This window comes from Pleurodeles waltl, chromosome 4_2 (assembly GCF_031143425.1).
Source record: "Pleurodeles waltl isolate 20211129_DDA chromosome 4_2, aPleWal1.hap1.20221129, whole genome shotgun sequence".
NCBI lineage: Eukaryota > Metazoa > Chordata > Amphibia > Caudata > Salamandridae > Pleurodeles > Pleurodeles waltl.
The window spans coordinates 440,619,206-440,646,175 of NC_090443.1; the positions used below are offsets into that span (position 1 = coordinate 440,619,206).

Consider the following 26,970-nt stretch of genomic DNA (forward strand, 5'->3'; position numbering starts at 1 on the left):
ACCAGGGTAAAATGGCTTCCCTGCACTTACGAAGTCCAGGGAAATCGAGCTGGAGTTCGTAGGGGCACCTCTACTCATGCAGGGGTGCCCTCACACACAGGTAACCGCACTCTGCCCTCTGGGCTAGGAGAGCCTGCCACAGGGGTGACTTGCAGTAACCTGTAGTGAAAGGGTGCATGCACCTTTTCACGCAGGCTGCAATGGCAGGCTCGAAGACTCATTTTGCATGGGCTCTCATGGGTGGCACAATACATGCTGCAGCCCATGGGGAACCCCTGTGGTGGTACCTAGGTACTATACACTAGGGACATGTATGGGGGCACCAGTATGCCAATTGTGGGGTGTGTTAATTCCTAAGCAACCAGATTTGAGGGAGAGAGCAGGGCCCTGGTTGGTAGGATCCTAGTAGACACAGTCAAAACACACTGACAGCAGGCAAAAAGTGGGTATGACCATGCCAAAAAGAGGGTACTTTCCTACAGGTCCCAGTTTAAAAGAAAGCATAATTGCCACATGTATAATGTATGCCTCTTTATTCCTTTATATGGTTTAATACACTGCTTGAGTTAGTCTGAAGCCAGCAGGAACTTTTACTTTTTCAAGGCTGCAGTATTACGTCGCTATTAAAATACAGAACACTCAACAAACACTTATAGCTCCTAAAATTAATATATCCAAAAACTTGCTTGAATTTAGACCATCTAACCGCAGCTTTCTATGTAGTGCTGTGAGATACAGTAACAGTGCAATATTATTTAGACAATATTGCTAATTTTATTTTATTTTATGGACCACAAGAAGCAGTAGTTAATGTATGGTACACAGCGATCTTTCGTTATATAAATCGGGGTTAACATATATTCCCTAAAATACAGTGTTAGTTATATATAGGTTCTATATAACAATATGATATTGCTGACCCCGAGCCGATGATCAACCTGGTTATGGTCACGTTTTGAATAGACTCTGTATTTAAAAATCATTAATTGAAATAATGAAAGTTAACATATGAATTTATTATTTAAAGACCATAACAAGATATATATTGATATATACATCAGTATTGAATGTTTAGCATTTTAATATTGGTATGTATTATTGTAGCCGTGAAAAAGTTACTGTCAGAACAAAACATTTCAAAGTCAACTAGAAACCGATCCCCAGCTCACTGTACAGCCCCATGTACAAGCTAGTCTACTTCAAATTAGATTTTGTCTCAAACAGCAGCCGTCTTATGCCACATAAGGACATAACCATAACTTATGCATTGTAGGATCTTCATTGATAGTCATGAACATTGAATAATTCACCCCCTGCCAGGGGGACCCTCGGAACACCTTCTTTAATATATAATTAAGCTTTTGAAAAAAGAGATTGAAGAATATTCATCGCTGAAGGGGGCGTGGCCTGTGACCGATAGAGCTGCACGTTTAGTGCGACTCTCCCGGGCCGTGAACTGGGCCCAGCACATAAATCCTTATTCAAAAAGGCTTGGAAATCTCTAAAAACTACGGGCAGGCTGTCGGAGAGCTGCTGGATCCGGGAGGAGGGACTGCCACTTAACGACTCCGGGGAGTGCCCCGACGGCAATCACCCTGAGTGCCCCGGTGCCACTGAGATTCAAAATGGTGCCCGCTACCAAGCGATGAGTCCTCGGCGTCGGTGCTCTGCAGCTGCGGGCGCACAGCGCGTTTTGAGGCGTAGAAGATCATCGCACCGGCGGATGGGGTGCCCCTGGAGGATTACGCACTCACACTCCGAGCGGAAGTGAGGCGGTGAGTCGCTGGACGCCGGCGGGCCGTGGGCGGCGCGGCCTCGGGAGGGGAGGGATGGAGCCCCTGACAGTGCGCGAAGGTGAGAGGCGGCTCCCCCACAGAGGAGCCTACACACAATAAGGAACTGAAACGGTTGTGGGCGCCTCCGTCCCGGCCGGGAGCTGAAATTAACAAGTATCCTCAGCCTTTGGGCCCCGGGCCGGCGTGACCCTTGCTGGCCCGCACCGTCCCTGGGTATAGACTTACGAATATTCTCACCCCGCTCGGAGGGAGGCCAAATAAAAAAAAAAAAAAAAAGAAGACATTCTCACCATTGGTCACCTGAACATCATTTGGGGCTCCTTGGCCGCTGACCTGATAGTCCACGGCTTTTCAGCCCCTCCACTCATTTCACTGGCACTCTTCCGATAGCCAGTTCTTAACTGCAAACGGTGGGTAAGAAAGCACAGACTCCACAGCACTGCAGCTGAATGTATGGGATCCTCCTGAGCGGCTGTGGGAACTGAGACCAAGCAAGGCACGAATCAGGCGGCGAAATTTGATAGAGATACATCTAAATCCTTTGGACGGTCCTCCTCCGCAGGCGGCGAGCGGCTCTGCTCTCACAATGGTCAAACCTAAAAAACGAACTGCCGCTAGTAGATTCCTTGACTGCCACACACCTTCCCCACTCCTCGGCCACAGACAAACAAACTGGTCAAGTACAGCATGAAACAACTCTGGATACAGTATTACATGCTATTAAGGAATCCCGCAAGTCACTGGAACGTAAAATTTATAACCTTGCAACTGACTTTTCTCTGTTACGAGATGACCACCATAAACTGAAAGAAACAGTGGGGATTCATGGAAGCACTCTTGCAATTATCTCCACAGCGCAGAAAGCCTCAACATCTGAACTAATGGACCTAACGTCCAGGGTCAAAACGCTGGAGTCGAGGGCAGAGGATGCTGAGAATCGTGCCCGAAGAAGTAACCTTAGACTGGTGGGGGTCCCGGAGGGGGCAGAATCGTCCGCAGTTAGTATGGAATTGTTTCTGGAACAATGGTTAAGGGACTCAGTAGCCCCCAAGGGCTTATCGGCATTCTTCGCTATAGAGAGAGCCCACAGAGTGCCCAGCAGAATCCACCCACCGGGAAACAGACCTCGACCGATAGTCGCTAAGTTGTTACACTACAAAGATAGGGACCAAATACTATCGCAATCACGCCTGTGAGGTGAGGTTCTGCTAGATGGCCAGAGAATCATGATATTTCCCGATTTTACCAGGGAGACGCAGGCGCAAAGGGCATCCTTCACGGAAGTCAAGCATATCCTGCGAGAGAATGGCATAAAATATGCAATGCTTTTCTCTGCCAAACTTCGAGTGGAATATGATGGCAAGACCCACTTCTTTCTAACACCTCAATTAGCGGTGGACTGGCTGGAATCCCTGAACATCACCAGAGAAGATCATCGCAACCATACTTTCCGTAGCCATGGGAGGAAACGCAGCAGATCTACGAAAAAAACCACAGAGGCGGCCCCCTCAAGACAGCTGTCACTCGGAGATGAGGGACGCTGTGGACACTGCGGCGGCCTTGAGCGGAGGGGAACCTCATATGTTACGGACCACCGGCAATGTGTCGGATGTTGATTCAAGCTGTGACCGTTATTCAATTTCATCTCGGGATACCCTTATCAGCTTTCCACCGGTAACCCCGAGAACAGCGGATGAGCTTATCTGACCTTGTTGGAATGAGCTGATTGATCTGCGTGTTTGACTCTGACTATGATTTCTTCCTTTTAGGTGACTCATGCAGAATAATTCGAAACACTTGCCTAGCTGACCCTTCATGTACTTCAACCTGAGCTGCCAATCCCACTTTGCTGGGCCCTGGGAATGGCCCGGGGCACTGACTCTCGGTTTCTGGCACACCTCCCACCTATAGGACACTAATTAAGATTGCTATAATGGTTTGGACAGGGAGAGTTGTAGGTACCGGTCCTGGGGAGGGGGAGGGGGAGTTGGGAGTTCTGTTAGTTTATTTAGTTATAGGGACACAATGAGCACAACTAAATAATGATCTCTGCGGTTCTCCTTTTAGTATGTCGCTCGTAACCATGCATCCAAGGGTTGCACTAGGACTACATATAAATGTCGTCTCCATTTACCAACCTAGGTCATGGCTATAAAATATAAAATACTCACTTGGAATATTAGAGGTCTCAATAACATGTCCAAAAGATACAAAGTCTACAATTATCTTACGCGGAGAGGGGTGCGCGTGGCTCTCTTACAAGAGACGCACCTCTTAGAGAAGGAGGTTGAGGCTCTGAAAAAAAGATGGAGAGGCTAAATCTTCGCCACTGCTTATTCGGCGTTTGCAAGAGGGGTGCTAGTATGGATCCGCCCTGGAGTGCCTTTTCAGGCACTACATTCCCTAATAGACAGAGAGGGAAGATATGTAGTGATTTCAGGTAGATTAGAGGGAAGAGAAGTCACCATTGGCGGAGTCTACGCTCCAAATCAGAATCAGGGTTTATTCCTGGATCTGTTGTCACTAGAAACAAGCACGCTCCTTGCCGGCTCTTCATTGGTTGGTGGCGATTTTAATTGTATAGCTAATGTTGATCTGGATAGATCACACCCACCACTATCGCAATCCACGATCCGTAAAACAGCATCACTATTTGCAAATTGGCAGTGTCATTGGCAACTACTAGATTGCTGGCGAAAACTCAACCCCCACGATAGAGATTACTCATATTACTCGACAGTACATGATTTGCACGTTCGGCTTGTCACTTTTTTGGCGTCGCCTGATGTGCAGACTGAGGTGGTGACGGTTGAGTACCTTGGCCGCACCATTTTTGACCATAACCCCTTGCTGCTCACGCTGACCTGGAGGGGGGAGAGGCCCTTGGTTCCCACATGGCATCTGAGGGCAGAATCACTTGAAGATGAGGCATTTAAGACTCTAATGCAGGAGCACATCACTGAATATTTTCGACACAATACTGGGACAGCCTGATCTCGATCCATCGAATGGGAATCCTTCAAAACAGTAATCAGGGGTAACTGTATTGGGGAGAATATAGGAGTCCGGAGGGTGCTGGAAACAGAGCTAGGCCGACTTGAGGACTCTCTTAGGGATCTCGAACGCAGACACCGGGTGCAACGTGACCTGGCACCGCTACTGGATGAGACTAGAGCACAAATAGCGGAAGCAAACATCAGACTCTTCCGCTTTGACTATAAGCAATACTTAAGCAGGCAGCATGCAGAGGGCGATAAGGCAAGTGTCCTTCTGGCTTGGTTAGCCAAACCGCCTCAGCAGCACACCACTGTAGTTGAAATAGAAGTGACTCCAGGCAACAGAGTGTATGGGCAGAAAGAGATCAATGTTTACTTCTGTAATTACTATTCATTATTATATGCATCCCCCACTGAAACGTTAAGCGACCCCCAAATACGAGACCTGGAGACCCTCGCCCTCCCTACACTGGGAGTTGAGGACAGGGCTGCCCTGGCGACACCCATATCGATTTCGGAAATTGGAGCGGCTGTCCAGAGCATGGCCAAGGGCAAAGTCCCTAGAGCTGACGGTCTACCACTGGAGTTTTATCTTACATACCAGGATTTACTAGCTCCCCAACTTAGCATTTTATACGTGGAGGCATGGGATTATAATAGCTTACCACTATCAACCACTGAGGCTATAATGATACCACTATTGAAGCCCAACAAGCCCCCCACTGATGTCCGTTCATACCGTCCATTGTCTATGCTTAACTTAGATTACAAAATACTCAGTAGGATACTGGCTCATAGGTTACTGCCACACATGTCCTCGTTGATACACCAGGACCAGTCAGGGTTTATCCCACACCGTAGCACTGCTCAAAATATTCGGCGACTGATATCGGTTCTCCATGCCGTGCCCTGCCCTCTGACACGCCCAGTGCAGCGATTATCTCAGTAGATATAGAGAAGGCCTTCAATAGCTTACGGTGGGACTACCTAGAGCGGGTTATGCTGCAGATGGGACTAGGTGGTGGTTTAGTTAAATGGACAAGACTTCTTTACACAAACCCCACGGCGAGAGTGCGCACAGGTTGCACTGTATCCACTTCTTTTCCTATAGGCCGGGGTACCAGACAGGGTTGCCCACTGTCACCGCTACTCTTTGCGATAGCGGTAGAACCACTTGCCCAGATGGCCAGAACTCGGGGGTTCTATGAAGGTATTGCAATCAATACTTGGACGCATCATATTGCACTATACGCAGATGACATGATACTTTTCCTTACGAACATGGACGTCGATTTACCAGGGGCAATGATTATGGTGGACAAATACGGTGCTGCCTCTGGACTCCAAATTAATTGGAGAAAATCGTCTGTTTTTCTGACCTCCAAGGGTGCCCCAGAGCCTGCAGACACTAGGGGTCTCCCGTGGTCCCCGTACACATTCAGATATCTAGGGGTGAACATATACCACACCGCTGAAGACCTGCTAGAGGGGAACATATAGAGAGCACTCAGGGGCATTAGGGCTAGTATGACCTTCTGGCAGACACTCCCCCTGACAGTAACTGCGAGGGTTGCTTTACTTAAGATGATGGTGCTTCCCAGAATGCTATACTATTTTTCCACTATTCCAATTTTAATACCAAAAGTAGTATTTAAGGACATAACATCCATGATCACCAGCTTTATATGGGGTCCGAGTTGACATAGAATTGCATTGCAAACTCTCCAGAGACCCACTGTAGAGGGAGGCTTAGCTGTACCTGATTTGGAATCTTATTACTGGGCAGGACTTCAGTGGTTGGCGCGCATACTCAAGGAGCCCCCGGTAGCGGAGGAATTGAGAACCCCTCCGCACTGTCCACTTGAAAGGATCATGGGTATAATACTGAATCCCAAAAAACAGAAGCAACCTTTACCCATAGAGTGGGAGTCAACGAGACACTGCTGGGAGCAGTATCTAAAGCGTACCGGCTCTCGAACGACATATACACCTGAAGCTCCCCTACTTTGCTTAAAATATATCACAGGTGATCGTACGATAGTGGGTGTCGCCAGATTTATGTCCTACAATGTTACAGCGATAAGGGCTTTGTTTAACAATGTGAAGCTCTGTACATATGCAGAATTGCAAGAAAAATTTATCCTTCCACCGGGATTGTTCCTTATTCATAAAGTAATAATCAGAACTATCCAGAGGAGATGGGGAATGGGATTGCTGGAGCCTCCCTTGCACCCCAGCTGTGACCTACTATGTACGATTAGGGATCGAGGAAGGCTGATCTTGGGGATTTATAACTCGCTAATGGATGGCTCATGTTTACCCTTAATTAAACTCAAAACTAAATGGCAGGGGGAGTTAGATACCACACTAGATGAAGCACAGTGGACTAGGATTACCTCTCACATTTATTCGGTTTCCAGAAATGCAAGGTTTAAATTGATCAATTTATAGATCTATCACAGAGTTTATTTAACCCCTCAAATGATAACTGGGATTTATGGTGCTAATAACTCCTGCTTCCCCCGCGGCACAGTAGTGGCGGTAGGTTTTCTACATACGCTTTGGAGCTACTCTCACATTAGGGGGTATTGGGTGGAGATCTTTGAGAGGGTTTTTTCCTGCACAGAAAGAACCTTACCCCCATCTGCCATTGTGGCGACTTTGGGGGACTTCTCCTGCCCAGGGGCGAACACAATCAGGTTCATTGATCTTGCTCTGATACTAGCCAGGAGAGAAATAACCTCACACTGGAAAGATCCAAAGGGCCCGCAAGTGGTTAGATGGCAAAACACATTGGAGAAATGGGCGGGGGGTGAGGGTGGGGTGCTCTTGAAAGAGTCTCTCCATGGACAAAGACCGAAAGACGATGTTACGCAGTGGAATATAATACTGGAAAATCTGAAAGCACCTGAGTCCTCCACGTCCGATGCAGAAAACATTACCTCAGATTTTGAATCTGAATAGTCCCCAACATTTTTCACATAGAATGTTGCACGTTGTGGATGTACTGATGGTTTACAGAGAACTGTCGAACACACTATATATACAGTCATTGAATGTGCTGTTGGAGGGAGGGGGGAGTACGTTGTTTAATGGGGTTTGTACACCGTTTATAGTTATGTAAGCAATAAAAGATATTTTTAAAATTTTTTAAAAAGAATGTTCATCGCTGAAAATATTCTCCATAAATCTTCTGTGTAGGCTGTCAGAGATGTATTTTCCTTCTAAATGCTGTAGCAGAAACGATGAAAAAGCGGTAACAAAGACTTTGAGATCTGAACCCTTTGTCAACGAAAAAGTTCTACCTGTGTAGAAACAGCATGAAGACAAAATGCCGACTGAGAGACTACCACTGATAGGAAGTTAAAAGTAGGCCTGTACATTTAAGAACTTCAGAAGCACCCTATCACACTATGCACTGTAGTGGCAGTTTGGATGTGAGTGTAAGTTCTTTTTTCTGGTTCCTACAGGCAGGATCTCACACCTGTGGTGAAAACTTTTCATTTTCAGATCAGCCTTTATAACGGCACTTAACACTGCAAATTGGCTCTTTTGTTGAGAGAAGACTTATTTCCTGTTTCAGACAGGAATTTTTAGTCTGAATGCCTTCTTTATTCACCAAATGCCCATCCTCTGGAAGAAAGAAGGCGAGCTTTGATGCTCACATAGTCTGTGTGGTGTGTCCTTCACCTTCCCACCACACAAAAGGCTGTGACATTTGTCATTTTTTTTTAAAAAAGGACGCTGAAGAAAAGAGAAAACATTTGTGTGCGTGGTCTGATGAAAGACCTAAAGGAACAAGAGAAGAGAAAGAAAAGAAGAAGAATGGAAAGTTCATAATCTCGTTAAGCGGCATAAAAGCGTCAAAAGTCAGTTACAGACTCCCACAGAGGGGAGAACCAAAGACAAAAAATGTCCACCTTGGCATCACCATCGACGTCATACTCATCAATGTAATTCACTGACATCTAGAACATCTCAGTTGCGAGGTTTGTCTCAGTCTTGTTTTTCATCCAGAGAGGGGTCAGCATCAAAGTGTCTCCATCACTGCAGGACATACAAGTCGGCGTTGACACTACCATCACCGTTGTCGATGCTGAAGACTACAACGGTCCCGCCTTCACCACCATCGCAGCCCTGTTTGGCTTCAAAAAGCCACTGATTTACCTCGAAGTCACTGGTCTGCATTGAAGTCCCATCACTCGACGTTAAAGACTAAACTTCATTCAGTGGGGAAAAAGGCATCTTTCGCATTCTACGACGCTGGTCCAAGCAAAAAAAATCATGTACGATGTAGATTACACCTCTCTCGACATTGAGTGTGCCTCTAGTGAGTCTTTCCACTTCCCTTGACTGGTTCAGGTCTCCTCCTTGGCAGTCTCCCATCTGTCAGGAGTCTGAGACCCCCAGTCACCCAAATAGACGTGGCAGTTCCACCTATTAGGTCCATAATACTGGCAAACAACCCTTTACAGGTTTCTTTACGCCCTTTGAACCTGTTTCCTGTGGAAAGGTTTTGAAGAGACACGTCCATTTCTCCAGTAAGATATTGGAAAGCTCTATCTCCATTTAAAACTCCGCCACCAAGGTCACCTTTGGACAGAGCATCAATCACCACCTCATGCTCCAGGTCGAGCTCACCTTATTCTACATCAACACATTCCTCATATACCCCAACTTCACCCCCTCAGTCACCTGTTAAAATGTTCCTGGTTGAATACATTATAACCTTTAAGAATGTGTTTTTGAGGGGTGCCTCTGAACTAAACATAGCTGTAGATGCACCTCACCCTACAGTATCGGTGATCCTTGAAACTCTGCAGCCAAGGTCCACACAAAGACCTTTTCTTCCCCCCTTCTTCCTGGTCCTGTCGCTATAGCAGAGGAAATGTTCCTGACGCCAGCTACAGTTAAATATGGTACACCAAGGCTCTTGAAAAAAAATACAAGCCTCTGCAACAAGATCTGGATTTCCTGAGATCGGATCCCAAACCAGACACCATAATTGCAACAGCGGTGAGGCAAAAGCATGCTTCTGCTCCAAAAGCTAGACCTTAACCTGACAGAGAGAGCAATAAAATGATAAAATGGATGCCATTGGAAAAAAGGACTGTGGAACAACTTCCACACACATGTGGAACCCTAATGCAGCGGGCCACATAGGCAGAGTTTACAGGGAGATCTGGGATGGAATGAAGGCCTTCCATGTTTGACCTACCTGCTCACAGACAACAGGCTTTTCTGGAGATGGTCAGTGAGTGTTCTTTAATATCTAATCAGTCCATCAGTGCAACAGAGCACTCTGTCGAGCTTTCAGCCACATCCCTTTGCCATGGTATTTCATTACTGTGTACATTATGGCTAAGATTATCTTCATTAAAGCCCAATACCCAACTGAAGATTACAAATTTACCGTTCTCGGGTTCTTTCTTCTTTGGCCAACATATGGCAGAAGAGGTGATCAGAATGAAGGTGGTGGGTCTGGAAAAAAGAAAAGGAAGCCTTCAGAAACAATTTAAATCGAAGGTCAAGCGTTCTTCTGCCACAGGGTTCACACCCCTAGATGGCCATATCACCGTTCCCAACAACAGACAAAAAACACAAAGACCATATCAGAGTCGCTACCAAAGAAGGTGTTCACTCCAACTAAGCCCTCACAATCTAGGGGCAAAAACTCTTCAAATAAACAATGGGGTTCAAACAACCCCCTTTACATTTTCTCACTTCTGTGAGGGGTGCGGTGAAATTCTTCCTGAAACAGTGGAAAACCATAACGTCAAATAGATTAGGTTTAAACATTGTACAAAAAAGATTTACACTGGTTCAAGGTCACTTCTTCACCAGTCTGTCCACCTCCTGTCCCAGCACTTCATCTAGGCAACCTACTATAAGAGACTTCTGTTTCGTTACAGAAAACAGCAGTAGAAAAAGTTCCCTCAAATCAGGTCAACGAGGGAATTTACTCAAGGTACTTTCTCATTCAAAAGAAAAGCCTGTCCAAACAGTTTCAGCTTGTTCTGGATCTTTCACTCCTCAACAAAAAAAATCAAAAAGAAAAAATTCATGATGCTATCCCTTGATCAAATCTACCAACACATAAGGAAGGACAATTAGCTCTGTGTAGTAGACCTTCAAGATGCATAATTCTATATCCCAATAGCACATTATCACAGAATATTTCTCAGGCTCATAGGAGCAACAGATCATTATCGGTATGTTGTACTTCCTTTCGGCCCCCCAAACATTCTCCAACTGCATGGCAGTGGTAGGAGCACATTTATGGAAAAAGGCATTTTCTGTAATCAACCCTAGACAACTTGTTAATAAAATCAGACTTTCTTGAACAGGCAGACACAGACTTCAGAACCACAACAGCCCTTTTAGCAAAGCTGTGCCTACAAATCAGTGTCGAGAAATCCATCTCCACCCCAGTTCAGTGCCTTACATTTCTAGACGCAACAATGGATGCACAAAGAGAAAAGGTGTTTCCTTTGTAGGAGCATGTCCTCAGTCCAGACGAAATGTGCACAGTTAATACAGTAAACCAAACCAACTGTTCGTCAAATAGTCTCCATTCTAGTATCAGTGGCATCCTGCATATTCATAGTTGCAAATGCATGACTGTTCTTGAGATCCCCACAGCCTTGTCTGGTGGATCAGTGGTCACAAAGAAAGGGACGGTGGGAAGATTGACTCACTCTTAACAGAGAATGCTTGCCAATCCCTCAGCTGTTGGGTCAAAACCCGCAATCTCATAGAGCGAGTACCATTTCAGAAACAAAGGCCCTCCCATGCTATCATCACAGATGTGTCTCTGTCAGGATGGAACGTGCACATGGACCACCTCACGATCCAAAGACATTGATCCCAGAAGGAGAAGTCTTATCACATCAGTTTGCTGGAGCTCAAAGCAGTACATCTGGCTCTCAAAGCCTTTCTGCTATCTCTTACTTCCAAAGACCTCATGATTCAAACGGACAGTACCACTACAATGTAGTATATAAACAAACGGGGTGGAAAAGATCAAGATGGTTAACACTCCAAGCTCAGACAATGTGGCATAAGGCACTAGCAAGAGGATTCCGGGAAGCAAAAATGTAGAAGCAGACTATATCAGTCATTTTCACAAGGAAAATTACACCTCCAGTGTTAGATTTATTTGCCACACCGCAATACAAAAAATGGCAAGACTTTGCGTTGAGGTCTCCAGAACCACATTCTCTGGGCAATGCCCTTTTGATCAGTTGGTAGACTCTATTTCTCTATGCCTTTCCACCTATACTACTCATACCAGGAGCAATCCAAAAATTGTGGGGGTCGAATATCAGAGTGGTTCTAATTGCACTGGATTGGCTGAGACAGTGGTGGTACACAGATCTCCTCCAGTTATCCATAGTACATCACAGACACCCAGACGCACTCAGCATGGCTACCTAAATCATCCTGACGATTGTATGAACATTCTTAAAGAATCAAAGAGACCATCAACACAATCATGCTATGCCCTCAAACAGAAATGTTTCTGCATATGATGTTGTAACAATGCCTATGACCCTGTTACAGAACAAGAGAAGGCTATCCTCCCATATTTACTTCACCTGGCCATGTCAGGTCTGCAATTCTCGTTCATCAAAGTCCACTTAGCAGTGATCACTGCAAAAACAAATTTTCCAACACAACTGTCATTCTTCAAGAGTTCTGTGGTCAAGGATTTTTAGAAGGATTTAAGAAGGTGTTTCCTTCAGTCAGGAGACCTTCTCTTCCTTGGGAATTGGACTTGGTTCTATCAAAGTTGATGGGCCTACCATTCAAGCCCATACATAAATCAACTCAACTCTGCAACATTTGTCATATAAAACTGCCTTTTTAATAGCCAGAACCTCTGCATGTAGAGTTAGTGAGTGACAGGCTTTGTCATCTTTAGAACCTTTAACATTTTTCCATCACAACAGTAGTTTTGTGAACACATCTTTTTTATGCCTAATGTAGATTTAGATTTTCATATTAACCAACATATTACACTTCCTACTTTTTCCCTAATCCTGTCACAGCAGCCAAGAGAACTCTACATTCTCTTGATGTTAAGAGAGCCCTGCGATTCTGTTTGAACAAGTCGAAGGGTATTGGGAGATCGAACCACCTATTAATAGATTATGGTCCTTAAAGACAAGGTTTGGCAGCTTCAAAGTTATCCATATTGAGATGGATACTTTTCTGTATTTCTTAGTGCTGCCACATTGCTAACAAAACCCTACCAGGTAAACCCAAAGTTCAATCTACAAGAGTGAAAGCAGTTACTACAGCCTAGGCTATACAAGTCCCTATTAGATATCTGCAAGGCTGCCACTTGGAAATCTATATACACTTTTTCAAGACATTACTGTCTGGACACAGGCACTCAGGTTGATGTAAAGTTTCGACAGAAAATGTTACAAAACCTGTTGAAATATTTTAATTTTGTTTTGGGCTTCAGAGCTTCTGATTTCGGAACACTGAGTAATTAATTTGCCCCACACACACACACACACACACACACACATCTTACAGCTGTGGTAGGAGTTCTATTTCTTCAGCTTGCTACTTTATTCAAGGCATATGACTGTCAATGAAGATCCTGTGATGAAGAAGGAAAAGTTAAATATCTGTAGCCCTAGTTCTGCATCATAGTTATCTTCATTTAATTCATAAACAATATTCCCTGCCCCCCTGGCTATCAGAGCATATGCATTTTTAACCTTTATGTAAAAAAAAGAATGGACACTCACAGGCAAACTGCCATTACAATGCATTGTGGGATATGGTGCTTCTGAGGCCCTTAAAGGTACAGGCCTCCTTTTAACTTCCTATCAGTGGTAGCCTCTCAGGCTGCATTTTCTCTTAATGCAGTTTGTACATAAGCAGACCCTTTATTCCATGACAAAGGGTTCAGATTTCAAAGTCTTTGGTACAGCTTTTCTATCCTTTCTGCTGCAGCATTCAGAAGGAAAGTACACAATATACACTGGGGATTTATGGGAAATCTTTTCAGTGACAAATGTTCTTCAGTTTCATTTTCTAAAAGTTCAACTATATATTCAAGAAGGTTTTCCGGTGTCTGCACTGGCAGGGGGGAGTTATTCAATGTTTGACTTCATTGAAGGTACCTACCATACATAACTAGGACCACAGGTATGTAACTTTTCCTTCTCACCTTTCTAACATCTAGACACCGCTCTTCCATTGAAAGTCCAGATTTCTCATAGGATGTCTCCATCAGCATCCAGATACACACAAGAACTTTCACTGATGAAAAGGCAATGCAAGATATTTGAAAGACTTTGGTACCATGCCTGTAGTTCTGCTGACAAATTAGTCTAGAAGTGCGAATTACAGTCACACAGAAACCTAGTTAAGAATGTCAGTGTCAAGTTTTATCATATCACAACTGTCAATAGTCAAGTCAGATCATTTTGTGGCCTCTATTATTCCCTTGTTCATCCTAAACCCACTACCATCTCAGTTCTCCTGTCACAGAATCTTTGGTCTCATCTGTCTGATTTATTTTTCAGTATAAGATCATGCAGATTTTCAGCAAATGGTCACATTTTGGTCTTTTCATGTACTTCCCATTTTCTCCTCAGCTCGTTCTTCTCCCTCATCATAGTATCCTTCTCCCACCCCCTGTAAGTCAGGATATTATTTTGTCCATGCTGAATCCTATTTCTTCCACTTTTCAGTTAGATCCATGCCTGGCTAAGATTGCAAAGGCTGTCGCTTCTTTACTTTTATCAGTCTTGACTTCAATTTTGCAAACCCTTCCTGTCTTCCAGGATGGTGCCAGTCTTTTGACAAACAGCTTTTATCAAGGCCCTTCTGAAAAAACTCGCTCTTGAGCCAATGTTTTTTTTGTAATTACTGCCTTATATAATTCGACATCTGACTGCTAAAATCGTAAAAGCTGAGTTAATTTGCAGTTGAAGTACATGAAGGACAATGGTCTTCTAAACATCTGTCAGTCTACTTTTCATTCTGAGCTGAGCACCAAAACCAGTCTCTTATCATTAGACCAGACTATTGCAATTCCCTCTTTGTAGGGCTTCCCAGTTTCCTCTTTTATAAATTGCAGTTACCAAAATTTGAACCCTCATCTCATCTTGGGGCTCAGTAGGAAAACGAGTATCTCTACTCACTTTCCCTTTCTTCACTGGCTACCTATGCGCAAACACTACATCCTTAACATTCTGTGCTTCTGCCATAGAGCCATACATTCCTTAGATGTGATTAACAGCTCAAGACATCCATTTTATTAACCAGCCAGACCTCTAAGTTCTAGCATGCTACACCCGGTGAACATGCTAAATTTAGGAAGTTGCCAAAAGGTGGTCTGGCCTTTTCTGTTAACTGCACAGGCTTGAAATTATCTGTTAGTTACTTGCACAGATAAAGGTCGTCATTATGAACATGGTGGGAAAGACGGTGTCGGTGGCGGTAACTACCGCCAACAAGCTGGCGGTCCGGACCACCAAATTATGAAGTACATGAGAAACAGCCAGCGTGAAAACCACTCACCGCCAGCATAGGAGTGCCGACATTGACGGAAGAGGCTGCCCACAGGCCGACAGAAAGGCCCCATCCGCCCAACAAATAATGAAGCACAAGACCCCCATCAGTTCCGGGGCGTAAACCACTGCCACGCAAGGCCTGGTGGAAGAGAACAATATAGAAGGAAACACTCACTGTAGGCACACACAACACGCTGAAGCAGACATGGAGAGAGAGAGTTAGAAATCATGCCAGTGCTGCTCCTTGCCATATACCCCCACCGCCGACGATGACGGTAAATACCGCAATCTAGTAAACAAGGGAAGAAAGGGCACAGTTACACACACACACACCCACCCCACACACCCTGCAACGCACCCCCAACCCCTCACACCATCACAAGCCATACACACCAGATAAAGAGGTACTTACCCGACACAAGACCAAAAGAATCTGCCCAAAGCACACACATGCACACCACACCCCCACAATGAAACGATGAACCCCGTCTCCAGATTGTGCCAACAGCAACACTGGGCCAGCAAACTTTAATAAAACATGAAAAAGTAATGTCCAAACAAGGCCATTGGCCAGTCCAACTGTAAAAGGCTGAAGGGCCCAAATGGCCCGAACTTGACTCCCACATGTGCACATGGCACTCCACCATAAAGGGACATCAATAGGGAAGCCAGGCACCTCATGGAACACAGTTGGTGGGGATGAGGGCTTTCATCTGGGATGGGGGGGGGGGGGGGGCTTAGGCTTACGTTTGGGAGGTGGACGAGGCTTGGGTTTGCTCTTGGAAGGTGGGGGAGCGGGCTTGGAAAGGGAGATGGCAGATGGACCTGGGCCAGCATGGGGCTTCTTGCTCCCTGGGGAAGGGGCACGGGAATGGGAAGGGCGGACAGGGGCGGACTTCGATGTGGAAGGAGGGTGCAGTGCTTGTGGGTGTTCATGTCGTGGTGACAGACAGGGGGTCAGGAGAGGTGGACACACTGGGGGAAGTGGATGTTGTTGTGTGTGCTTTTGTATGTTGGCTGTGTGTATGCCTGAGGTGGGAAGTGTGGTGCTTGTGTTTCTGTGTGTGTTTCTTGTGTGTTGAGGTGTGTGGATGGCTGGCTGAACATGTGCTTGGGATGGGTGAAGGGAGTGAGGTGCTGGACGGGGCAGAGGTGGTTGGAGGGGGGGATGGAAAGACCGGGGACATTGGCTGCCGTCAAAAGAGGAGGCCAGAGCCTGAAAAAATCTCTGTAGGCCAGACATGGCACTGTGAATGCCTTCCAGGTATGCATTACATTGCTGCATCTAGGATGCTAGCCCCTGGATGGCATTCACAATGGTTGTCTGCCCTACAGAGATGGTCCTCAGGAGGTCAATAGCCTCCTCTGTGAGGGCAGCAGGGCTGGCAGGGGATGAGGTGCCTGGGGCAAAGAAGACGTCCACCCTTTTGGGTGAGCGGGCACGGGCAACTGGGCGGGAAGCATCTGGGAGGGCGGTGATGGTATGGGGGTGGCGGAAGGTGACAAAGAATGGGTGGGCCCACTAGGGTCCATGGTCACTACCGCCAGTGGAAGTAGCTTCCCCGTGGTACTCCCCTCACCCTCCAACCCACTGGTCCCCTTAGCGTCGGTACACTCTGCCTCCTTGGAACCGTGGGCCACTGCATCCCCACTCACCGGTGCCACTGCTCCCATGCCAGATGATGCTGATGTACACAGACAACACAAGAGTACAGGGGTGGGGAGACAAAACATGAGAGATCTGTAAATACCTGAATGGATGTAGAAATTTGGTGCGCACACACTCCCACCCAGCTTACACACCAACACACAGCACCTACAACTACAGTCATGCCTATGCCCCTGACTAGTGACCACAACCCTAGCATAAAAGTAATCTCCCTTATGACACAAGGACCTGATGAACTGTTAGACCTGCCTCTAATCATCTTGGTGCCCATGGGGGCAGGACTGCTGGCAGACACCTGTCAGAGTATCTGGCACTAGACAGCATACATACTACAGCACCCAAACCCATCCATCAAAGAGGCATGAAATGGTGTTGGTACTCACCCCCCTTGTGGCTGCTGTGCAGCCTTCAAGCGCCCATCCAAATCTGGATATGCCACTGCCAGAATGTGGCACATTAGGGGAGTCAGGGCCCGATGGGCACCCCTTCCTCGTTGGGAGGACTTACCTAGCTGGGCTTCGCAGGTCTAACTGGCCCAGCGCTGCAGGTCCTCCCACCGCTTCCTGCATTGGGTGCTCTGCCGGTTGTAGAACCCCAGGGTCTGCACCTCCCTGGCAATGGCCTGCCAGAGTGCCCTCTTCTGATGGGCGCTGACCTGTATTGGACACACAGAAAAGAAAAACAGAGTTCAGGAAATGGCCATGTGATACCGCTGACTATACGTCCCCTATGGAACAGACACTTCACATGATCACCACCTCACTCACGGTACTTGCCACACAATCTACGCCTGTGCAGGTATATACCGACCACACATGCATACAGGCAACCGCCACCATCACACACATCCATGCACGACCTCCGCCTACTCACCTGCACCTCTGGTCCCCTATCTAACTTGGCATACAGGGGTACGACCCTGTCCACCAGCTTGTCCAGCTCCTCCGTGGTGAAGGCCGGGGTCCTTTCCCCTGTCACACGTGCCATTTGAGTAACCAGAGTCAGGACACAGCAGCACACTCAGTGGAGTACTTCCATGCACAGGATCTGGGAGTCAAGTGAACTTGGGGTGACGACATGGCGTACGCTCCGTGGCGGTGTGCACCGTCCCCGCCGGCGGCGATCATGATAGGCCCAGGTTCCCCACTGACAACCATGTTAACCAATGAATGGGTGCACTGCGGTGAACACCGCCTTACGCCATAACGCCAACTGCCAGGGGACTGAGGTCACTTCCAAGGCTAGATATCTGGATGGCAGGAGGCTGCCATTTTGCTAGCACGATGCAGATATTTCCTGGTCATGGGCCCCATTCAGTCCCTATGTACCCCAGTCCTTAGTCGCGTGCCCACATGAGTGTTTGTTCCCCACAACAGTCCAGACGTATTACTTCATACATGTCCCTACAGTTGTACATCATACAGCGCTTGTATTGGACAGCAGTTATTCATACACAACATGTTATGCATATGTATGTGTGTCCCTCACATGTGTTCTCTCCTTCCCCTAGGTTAAGATCCATGTGACGAGGGAGGGCCCCATCTGTGTACAGACCTCTTGTTGATTTGGAGACCATGGTGGAACGTCACATCATTGTCACCTACAGACTATGTGCATTACTGGATCCAGTACTGAGACTGGGTAATCGAAACCAGCGTGCCATCCCTACTGAAGTGCAAGTGCTCTCTGTACTCCATTTCTTGGCTACAGTCTCATTTCAGGTGACAGTGGGCATGGGTGCAGGGTTGTCTCAGCCAATGCTTCGCCTCATCCTGTCCAAATTCCTGGATGCATTTGTAGTACACCTGCAGACATATGTCTCCCCCCCCCCCCCCCCTCCAAAGAGCTGAACTTCCTGCCATCAAGTTGACTTTTATGCCTTTGCTAACATTCCCCATGTGATAGGTGCCATCGATGGCTCCCACATTGCTCTCATCCCCCCCAAGAGTGAATGAAAAGGTGTACCGAAACAAGAAGAACTTCCACTCAATGAATATGCAATTGGTGTGTCCTGCAGACCAGTACATATCACATGTGAATGCCATGTTTCCAGGATCAGTCCATGATTCGTTTGTCCTGAGAAACAGCAGTGTACTACACATGATGGACCAACTAAAAGGGGACAGAGGATGGCTCATAGGTTAGTGTGTATGACACTGGATCTGTACATAGCTGACAGCCAGGCTATCTGCAAGTAATGGCAGTTTGTTACAGTCCTGTTTCAAACACTTTTGCAGGTGATTCTGGATATCCCAACATGCAATCGCTCCTGACACCTGTGAGAAATCCCAGGACAGATGCAGAGAGGAATTACAGTGAGGCCCAGGGACGTACAAGGAGGGTGATAGAGCACACTATAGGTCTCCTAAAGGCTAAATTCCGTTGCCTCCATCTCTCTGTGCTATGGCCCTGACAAGGCGTGTAGAATAGTGGTGGCCTGCTGCTTCCTGCACAATGTGGCTGTGAGGAAAGCTATTCCCCCACTGGAGGATGAGGGTGCTGTATATCCAGACCTGTTTCCTCTGAGAGGAGATGAGAGAGATGGTGAGAATGATGAGGGGGGAGATGTCCAATCCAGGAACCAGCTGATCCAACTATACTTCCAGTGACTATGAGGTACTGTTCACTGATGATGTTGTATGCAATGCAATGCATAATGTATGTCTAACTTATTCACTGTGGAGATGTGGGGTCTGTAGTCATTGACACTGTTAACTGAAGAATAAGGGGGCATGTGCCATGGAGACAAACATGGTATAAATTTCTGTTTACCCCACACAGTGTTGTCGGTGGAGTGCCAGTCTTACAATAAAGGTCAGACTTTGGAATTTACTTGCAAATGCATTCACATTTACAATTGGTTCATCATTATGACAGGGGACACATGAATTGGTGTACATGTGTTTTATTTGGTGTCCTAAATGCATTAGTGCACTTTACAGAGATAGGGAGTGGGCTAATGGTGGATGTCCATACTAGGTACATGGGCCCAGCGATTGGTGGCAGTGGGTATAGGTCCATCTGTCCCTTGCAAGTTGGTATGTTGCTATTGGCGGATGAGGATGGTGGAACAGTGGCACACTTGGGAGACAGTCCATGTCAGAGTCACTTCTTAGTGGGGGCCTTGGTCTTGGCAGGTGTTCCTGTGCCATATCTGGGTCTGAGGGACCGTTTGAGTGTCTGGTGCTGGGCTGCACGGGTAGTGGTGCTGGTCTCCCGTGTGTCATTTGCCAGTGCCAGCAGTCCAGTTGCTGCTGCTGATGTTGATGGCTGGTCTGTGTCATGGGCAGTGGTGGGGGCTTCCTGGTTTGTGGGTGTCTCAGGCTGGGTTAGGTAGTGGTGCTGTAGCACCCCTGCTATAGTGGCCAGGGTGGCATTCAGTTGTTTCCACTGCTCCATGGTCTCTTGATGTTGGGCTATCTGCAGCCTTTGGCTGTGTTTCAGGGTGGCCAGGATCTGACCCATCCTGTCTTGTGTATGGTGGTATGCTCCAAGGACCTCAGAGATCACCTCCTGGGCTGCAGCATCCATCCTTTGGCCTCCCCCTGGGCCACTGATACCCTCCCACTGGGCCTAGCCCCCTGTGCCTGTGTCCCCTGCACAGGTCTGGCAGTACCACTTGAACTGGGGCCATCATCATCCTGCCAGTTAGTAGGTGGAGACGTTGTACTTGTGTTCCACCAGTCTGTGGCCTGGAGATACTGGTGTGGGGTCGTTTGGCCAGAGCTTACGTTGGTGGCTGGGTGGTAGGGGTGTCAGTGGTGTCCTGTGTGGGGCTGCTGGAGGGTGTGACGGGCCAGGGTATTCCTCACTGTCCACACTTCCCTCTCCAGTGTCCTGAGTGTGGGGCCTCTGTCTCCATGTGGAGCGCTGGCATTTCCGTCCTGGTGGCATGGGTGGTGGTGCCTGTGGGGGTGGGGGGGGGAGGGAGATGGACATGTATGGTACATGTACTAATTCGAATAAGGATGCACAGCTCTGCCCTATTTCTGCAGTTTATTCCCCTGTTGGGCCATGCAGGGACCTATAGTGGGGCTGCCATTGCATTTTGCATGGGATGTGGAGGTGCATTATGGGTGGTGTAGTGCCATTGTGATTCCTTTTAGGGGGCTGTGCACAAGGGGAGGGATGTGGGCCTGTTAGTAGGTTTGTGGGGATGCAGGGTGACTGGATGTAGTGATCGTGGCCTGGGTGGGGTAGTGGTCCTGGTGGTAGTTGGAGGGGTGGGGTGGTGCATGCATTCCAGGTGTGGTGGATATGGGGTAATTGTAGATGATTTACCCGAGTCCATTCCTCCAGTGAGTCCAGTGAGGCCCTCAGGGTTCAGGATGGCCAGTAACTTTTCCTCACAGTCGGTGTAGTCGGGGTGTAGGTGGGGGTCCTCCCCCAGTCTTCTGTACTGCAATGTGGTGCCTGGATGCCATGGGCCTCTCCTTCCCGCGCAGGTCGTCCCGTCTCTTGCAGATGTCTTCCCTCGTGCGTGGATGGTTTCCCACTGCGTTGACCTTGTTGACAATGGTCTGCCATAACTCCATCTTCCTGGCGATGGGTGTGTGCTGGACCTGAACCCTGAAGATTTGTGGCTCGACCTTGAATATTTCGTCCACTATTGTTCTTAGCTCCCTATCTGTGAAGCGTGAGTGCTTAGGGGGTGCCTTGGTGTGTGTTGTGTGGATATTGGTGAGGGTGCTATTGTGTGGTTGGGTGTGTGACTTGTGTGATGTTGCATTCTGTGTATTTGTGTTGTGTTGTCAGTCTCATTTGTCCTATTGGCGATGCAAAGGATTGTGGGGTGTGTGTGTAAATGTTTTATAGTGTTGTGGATGTGTGTAAGGTGTGTGGGTTTCAAATTTGCCAATGTGTGCATTTCTTGCTGTTGGGTCCACTTGCTGGCCGTAGCGGTCCGTAACGCCAATGGTCGTTCGACATCCACTGTCCGCCACGGTGATTTGTGCGTCATTATTTTGAGGACAGGATTTGTCTGCTTGGCGGTGGCGATGGTGGGGTGTGCAGCCTTTCCGCCATCAAGGGCCCTGGCGGTGGCTGGAGGTAGCAGAATTTTTGGCAGTTTCTGTTTTTGACATCATTATATGGCGGGTTTCAGTTCACTGCCAATGGCGGTCTTCTGTTCACCGTCTCCACGGCGGGCGACTGTGTTTACCGCCATGTTCATAATGAGGGACAAAATCTCTTGAAATGTTGCCAGTTTCCAAAAATGCATTCGTTGCTTATGAAAGTTGTGTAATTTCTGTTTCACGAAAGGAGCAAAAATACTGTTTTCTGTATGGACACTTCCATCACCATAGTGGAAGCTAAACTGATTGCAACCAGGTTTGATTATGCCGCCCTTCTTCCAGAAGCCCACTTACACAGTATAAAGGGCTGTTCACATGTTATAAGTACGTAGAGTTGTAATGTATTACATACACAAAACAATAAGAACCAGAAAATCTGCTTACTTTTTCATAGCACACTCAACAATTTTTGGGCATAGCTGAAACCGAAAACACAATTGCAAAATTACTAGTATAAACAATGGAACCCTAGTACAAACAATTAAACCCTGCTATGCCATGTTCAGTAAGACATTGCAAGTCAAACCAAGAGCCCATCCCACTAGTAAAAAACAGGCTATACTTGCATTTTTGTCCAATATATTCTTTTTTTAAAAAGATGTATTTATTGGTTTATCAGTGGTATCCAAGACTTTACATGAGAGCGCTTCATTAGACAATCAATCATCGCCGCAAGTTTCGCAAATCTGTATGCATCAAAGCAGTGTGTGACTAATATTCGTTCAAAGGCAGTCTCAGGGAACAAGCGTGTAGTCATTGTCAAACAATGAACAATTAACGGTTATGCATAAATCAAAAAGCTTGTGGAACTGTGTGTGTTGTGGAGGGAGGGGTCGTCTGTGCTCGAAGATTATGGAATGCATCTGGGCACAGGGGTTAGACCGAAGCAGAGTGTACAAGAAGCATTAACCTCTCAGTGAGTAAAGTGAGGCACTTATACTGGAGTGTTCCCTCTTTCATGGAAGGTGGAGATCGTTTTTTGGCATTGACATTTAATACCAGGTGCTCCCAGCATTCCCCATCTTGACTGACAATTCCACATGTCTGCAGCCATCAAATGTATTGTGCTTCCCTCGTGCCTAAGTTAGCAGGTCTCATAGCCACTGCTAAATAGCCAGGGAGGCCAGGGACTTCCATGCAATGGCTATCTTACATTTGAATAACACGAAAGCAAGATCAATGAATCTGTGCAGATAGTTGTCCCCTTTGTTGTGAGGGAGAAGACCCAAGAGGCGGGTGTGAGGGGAAGGGGGTGTGTAATCAATTATTTTACAATTTCAGTAACCTCACATGTGAGTTGTAATACCAGGCACTCCCATATCATATTATAAAAACACGCTGAGGATAAGGTGCAACATGGGCATCCAGGGGTCAGTAAAGGAAGCATACGTTGAATGCGATGAGGATCTAGATAGGCCTGGTGTATTTAGCTGAATTGTGTGAACCTGAATCTAGCATTTTGGGATATCCCCTTTAGTAGCTGTAAAGCTGTAGCCCATTCTGTTTCAGACCGTGGTTGCAGCAGCACTACATCCCATTTAGCACGTGCCTTCATCATGAGAGCTGGCCCTGGCGTGTGGATCGCTATATATAGGGTAGTGATGGCGGATCGTGTGCCCTCAGCCAGAACTATGGTGTGTAGAACCTGTGATGTGGACGGTTCCCTTTCCACCGTGCCGCGTTTTCCACCAAAGCCTTCATCGGTGCATCAGCCGACACTTCCTGCTATGCCACCAACCCCTCAGCAGTTTCAACAACTGCAACATTTAACCCCACCCAGGCCTCAACATTCTCCACAATCTACATCTGTGCAGGGGCAAGCCTCTTCTGGTGAAGATTCTGAGGAATGAGAGATTCATACAATAAATAACGAATGGGATGATTATATTCCAGTGCCTGCCTCTCCTGCGACACCTGTTGTAGAGTCTCCTCCTGAGGATATCGGTGGCTTTCATAACCTGCTAGAAAGAGCAGCCACACGGTTAAATCTACCAATGCCTGCGACTCAGCAGGATTGTTTATTCTACGATTTCAAGGAGCCTCACAGAAAAACAGTCAGGGCTATCCTGATAATTGATCATGTTTGGAGCCAGTGCTGCCGAGGTTGGACAAAAAATATAAGTCCACAGATGATGCTCCTGCTTGCCTCACAGGCCACCCGAAAACAGAATCTGTAATTTCACAAGCTGCGCAACATCGTTCCAGGAATCCTTCCACACCGTTGACCACACCGCCAGATAAAGAGGGGTGACGCCTAGATAACATTGGGTAGCATTTTTCCTCAAAGTCTGCCATTGTGGTAAGGGCTGCCAATTCTCTTGCGCTCCTTGGTAGATATGACAGGCAGCTCTGGTCAGACATGCCTCAATGTTTAGAAGAACTCTCGGAGAGTTCCGACATGGAAGCAAAAAAGGTGCTCATGGAAGGACAACTATCTTCGGCGGAAATCATTGGTTGCACACTTGATATCGCCGCCATGGGCTTTAGGCTGCTTGCTGAATCAGCTGTCTTGAGATGTCAGGGTTGGCTCAAAGCCACTAATTTTCGTCCCAAAGTTCAGATGAAAATTTTAGATCTTCCCTATAACGGAGAGGCGCTCTTTGGTAAGCACGTCGATGACGCAATTCAGACTATAAAGTCAGACATGGAGACAGCCAGATCATTGGGCATTCTGCAGTACATGAAGGTGCCTTTTTGAGGAGCCAGGGGCAGAGGACAACCTTCGTTTCGTGGAGGTTATCAGCGCTACAAATATCCATCTTACTCTACCACATTCCAGGCTTCTAGACCACAAAATCAACAGAGGCAGCCTCCCCCGCGGCTTACACCTGACCCTATCACAAGAGCAAGCCGGGCGACAATCTAAAGAAACTGCACGTAGGCAATGGCTGCCTCCAGCCAGTTCTTTCTCATTCGGAAGAAATCTCACTTATGGAGGCCAATCCTAGACTTGCGAGAGCTGAACAAATACCTCAAAAAACAAACATTTCGAATGGTCACCCTACAAGACGTCCTCCAACTTCTAAACAGAGCAGACTATATGGCGTCTTTGGACCTTCAAGACTCGTACTTCATTCCCATTCATCCACTACACAGGAAGTTCCTGAGATTTGTTGTCAACGGCAAACACTTCCAATTCAAGAACTACGTTCAGCACCACAAATCTTCACCAAATTTTGGGCTCCAGTCGCGGCCTACCTAAGAAGAAATAAGCACCAGATTTTTTCCTATCTAGATGACTGGCTAGTGAAAGCTCCCGACATCCAGTCAGCGCACAGGTCAGTCAAGGCGACTCTGCACCTTTTCAAGGACTTGGGCCTCGCTCTAAACAGGGAAAAATAATTTCCCCAACCTTCGACTCTGTTAGCCTTCCAAGGGGCTATATTGGACACACAACAGGCCAAAGCCTATCCAATGCTGGACAGGTAAACCAAGTTAATCTCTTTAGCAAAGGGATTCCAAAGAAAAAAGTTTATTTCAGTTCGTCAGTACAAATCCTTACTAGGGATAATGTTATGCATAAGCCTCATACCTCACTGCTGACTTCACATGCATCCAATTCAAGAAGAGCTGGACAAACAATGGAAGCAAGCACAATGATCCTTCGAGGATACGGTCCTCATAACACCACTCATGATAGCTTCTCTTGATTGGTGGACAATTGCTGAAAACATCTCAAGAGGTCTGCACTTCTTACCACAGATTCCTCCAATGATCGTAACAACAGACACATTACTGACCGAATGGGGTGCATGCCTGCAGGACCTTCGGGTGAGTGGCAAATGGCCACCTTCTCACCACCTCTTTCACATCAACCTTCTCGAGCTGAGAGCAGTGTATTATGCTTTGCAAGCCTTCCTTCCGAGGATTCGAGGATCAACAGTGCTTGTCAGGACGGACAAAACCACCACAATGCACTATCTCAACAAGCAAGAAGGAACACCTTTCCACCTGCTATCTCGAGAAGCGCAGACCATTTGGAAATGGTGTATCCATCACTTGGTGCACATAACAGTGGAGCATGTCCAGGGCCTGCAGAATACCATCGCGGATTCGTTGAGCAGGTTAGCAACCTCTCCTCATGAGTGGGAGTTAGACCAGGGGACACTGGATGGAATATTCGACCAGTGGGGAAAACCAAATCTGGATCTGTTCGCAACTTCCCAGAACTCCAAATGGCAATATTATGCAAGTTGGCATCTCCAACAGGGATCGTGGTGGGGATGCATTTTCGATCGCATTGTCAGGGATTTATGCATACGCCTTTCATCAGATCCCTCTCCTCACAAGGGTGATCAGGAAAATAGTCAGAACCCTGCCAGATAATTCTGATAGCTCCAGCGTGGCCAAGTCAACCTTGGTACACTGAGTTACTTCTACTGTCTTCATGTCCACCCATCAGGATCAGACCAATTCCAGAGCTGTTCACCACCAACCCGGGGCAAGTAAGTCTCTGAACTTATCCGCATGGCTCCTGAATTAAAAAATTTGGCCGCTTATCCCGTGATTGCAGGGAAGTACTAGCCAAAGCACGGGCAGCTAACACAAATAAATCGTACCGCCTAAAGTGGAAGCAATTTTTTGTTTTTTTGTGGTGCAAAGCCAGAATATACACCCTCTCTCCTCAGCCCCGAAAACATTTTACCGTACTTCTTACAGCTAGCATGTTCTGGGCTTGCCCAAGCGTCCATCAGAGTCCATCTGGCAGCTATTTCCTGATATAGAGGAATACAAGCAAACCTTCCTTGTGTTCTCTGAGGTTGATAAAGCAATTCTTGAAAGGTCTCTTCAGGTCCTTTCCTCCGGTGAAAGCCCCACCTCCAGCATGGCAACTTAACACCGTCCTCAGTCAGCTCATGAAGGAGCCCCATTCACAGGGCAGACATCAAGTAC

General features: G+C 47.0%; 1 protein-coding gene across 4 annotated transcripts in view; it reads left to right on the forward strand.

Annotated features, from left to right (window-relative positions):
• The window catches only part of LOC138292875 (cAMP-dependent protein kinase catalytic subunit alpha), a 731,647-nt gene that overhangs the window by 402,732 nt on the left and 301,945 nt on the right, over positions 1–26,970 (forward strand). The gene's annotated exons all lie outside the window — the stretch shown is intronic.